The sequence below is a fragment of the Salvelinus sp. IW2-2015 genome, unplaced genomic scaffold (genome assembly GCF_002910315.2).
Source record: "Salvelinus sp. IW2-2015 unplaced genomic scaffold, ASM291031v2 Un_scaffold3213, whole genome shotgun sequence".
Classification (NCBI taxonomy): domain Eukaryota; kingdom Metazoa; phylum Chordata; class Actinopteri; order Salmoniformes; family Salmonidae; genus Salvelinus; species Salvelinus sp. IW2-2015.
In genome coordinates this window covers 1-2,837 of record NW_019944500.1, presented here as the reverse complement: position 1 = coordinate 2,837, position 2,837 = coordinate 1, and the positions used below count along the sequence as shown (strand labels likewise).

The 2,837-nt window shown below is 51.9% G+C and overlaps 1 pseudogene; it reads right to left on the bottom strand.

The window, feature by feature from the left end:
* Positions 1-2,773, bottom strand: part of LOC112075515 (myosin heavy chain, embryonic smooth muscle isoform-like) — a 19,120-nt pseudogene extending 16,347 nt beyond the window's left edge.
* Between the last annotated feature and the right edge of the window lie 64 nt (positions 2,774-2,837).

Genomic DNA, 2,837 nt, shown 5'->3' with positions numbered 1-2,837 from the left:
AGGTTCAGCTTCTGACGAGTCCTCCTCTGCCAACACACTCCTAGAGGGGGAGGGATGAGTAGGAGAGAGAACTGAGGAGGAGGGAGAGAGGGGGAGAGAGAAAGGGGAGAGGAGGAGGGAGAGAGGACGGATAGAGGGGGAGAGTGGAGCGGAGGGGAGAGAGGAGAGGGCGGAAACGAGATGAAGCTATGAGACAGGTTGTGGATGTTGTTGTGTACTTTAGCTCAACAGAGGTCCTAACAAACACATGACTTAAACAAGGCGAACTATTAAACACGGGCGGACAAAAGTCTGTTAATCCCTAGTCATCTGGAGCAAGGTTCCCTGTCTGCTGGAAAGTGCCTAGGGTCTATTCAGTGGTTCCCTACAGGTGGTTTGTGAAGATCCGGAGTCCCTGTAAGGGTCTGAGGGTCTCACCGGAGAGTCGCTGTAGCGGTTCTGGAGTCTCGCACTTCTTGGAGAGTTTCCATGAACGTGATACTGAGGGCCTAGATCCATGGTAGTCTAGACGTCTCACTGAGAGTCCTAGTAGGTCTGTAGTTCACCTGAGAGTTCCTGCAGGCTGATCATAAGAGGCTTAAGGTCTGTCACCTGAGGTCCCTGTCGGTCTGCAGTCTCACGCGCGGGAGTCCTGTCGTCGTAGTCTCAAGCCGTGGGCGGCGCCAGAGGTTCCTGTAGGTTGCTGAGTTCGTACACTGAGAGTCCTGTAGCTGACGCCCAAGTACTGCCTGGTAGGTCTGAGTCTACAGAGTCCTTAGATAGAGGTGCCTGTAGCGTCTGAGGTCTCACCGTGAGAGTCCTGGTGAGGCCTGAGTCTCAATGTAGAGTCCTGTCAGGTTCGAGTCTCGTACTGCGAAGAGTCCTTGGATCGGTCTCCGACAGTCCTCTGTGGCTGTGAGTCTACCGATGATGTAGCTGGACTCTGTAGATCCTGTTAGGCTGAAGTCTCACCTGCGAGAGTTTCCCTGTATGCTGCGTTGACTGGCCCTTAGGTTGATTGTCTATTCGATGTAGGGTCTGAGCGTCTTCTAGTGTCACCTGAGAAGTGCCTGTAGGTCTGAGTCTCACCTGAGAGTTCTGCTTAGGTCTTGAGTTCTCACGGAGTCTGAGGATCGGTCTGTAGCGGAGCTGTAGTCTGAACCCTGAGAGTCCTGTAGGTCTGAGTCTCACCTGAAGTCCCGTGTATGGGTCTGAGTCTCCCCGAGAGTCCGTTCAAGTCCACCGAGTTCCTGTAATGCGTCTAGTCTGCACCGAGAGCCTGCCTCGGTCCTGAGTCCTCACCCGAGAGTCCTGTCGGTTCTGAAGTCTCACCCGAGATCCTGTAGGTCTGGTCTCCACCTGAGGTCCATGTACGGGTCTGAGTCCGTCACCTGAGAGTCCCTGGAGGTCTGAGGCGTCACCTTGCAGTCCTGTTCGGCTGCGTGCAGTCTCGCGACAGAGTCTGTCGTCTGTAGTCTCACCCGACGAGTCTGTCGGTCTGGGTCTGCACCCGAGGGGATCCTGGTCTGATATACCGGAGTTCATCGATCGACTCTCACCGAGAGTCCGCTCTGTCGGGTCGGAAGTCTCACCCGACGAGTCCTGTCGGTCTGAGTCCATCACCTAGAGTCTGTGGGTCCTGAGTACTCCCCTGAGAGTCCTGTAGGTGGCTTCGAGTGTTCGTTGAGTCTCGCACCAGAGTCTGTCGGCTGAGTTCTCACGCGAGAGTCCTGGTCAGGTCTGAGTCTCACCTGAAGAGGCCTGTAGTCTAGAGTCACCCTGCAGAGAGAGTCCTGTAGGTCTGAGTCTCACCCGAGAGTCCTGTAGGTCTGAGTCTCACCTGAGAGTCCTGTAGCTGGGACCCCAGACTGCCCAGGTCTTTACTCAGTTTAATGTTCTTCCCCTCCACCTCATTCAGCAGACCGCTCACACTGTCCAACTCAGACTGGAACAGAGGGATGAGAGAAGAGGGGGATGAGAGAAAAGAGTAGCAGGTTTTCACAAAGATGAAATAATAAATGATGATGTCTGTCATCATGTAAATAAAACACACCAAATCCGCTCCTTCATCCCCTCTCCCCAGGTCCTTGCTGTAAACCACAGTATGTTCTCAGTCAACTTATCTGGTAACATCAGGGGTAAGCAGACGTGTTCAATGACTGTTGTATTTCTGGGCTGTTGTTAGTGTTCTCAGATGTGTCACCAATAAATAGATGACAGTTGTACGAGGACAATCCCCTGCTCGTGTTTCAGGTTTTAAAAGTTTGTCACTTGTATTATTTTCATCTGACGTGTGATAGTACAGATGTAGGGTCTTCATTTGATCACCCTGTTGCAGGATACATTTTCTGCAAACGTGTAGTGTATTTGAGGTTTGAAAAGTTTAACTAATTTCCACTTTGGAGTTTCAGACTTGATTTTCCCTTACGAAAAATGTATCAACCCCTACTAAAATGTCCATGAATTACAATCCACATAATAATCCACATAATAATTCAAATTTCCTGTTGCTGCAGGATTATTTTCCTGCTGTAGCAAACTGGTTCAAATTAAGATCCTACATCTGTAGCCAGTGTACGCTACTCACGGTCAACTTAGAGACTCGTTCTCCCAGCTCCCCCCTCTGTCTCTCGCTGTCGTTGTAGCGCGACTGCAAGTCTGACAGCTGACCTTCGACCTTCTTCCTCTTGTGCTCCACTTCCTGCTTGGCGTTGGCCAATGAGTGGAGGTCTGCGCTGAGATCAGATGACTCCTTCTCCAATCCCTGCTTAGCCTTCTCCAGACTGGCTCGCACCTGGGGAGAGATGGGAGGGTGTGAGGGAGTGGGGAGAGAAGGGGGGGTGTGAGGGAGTGGGGAG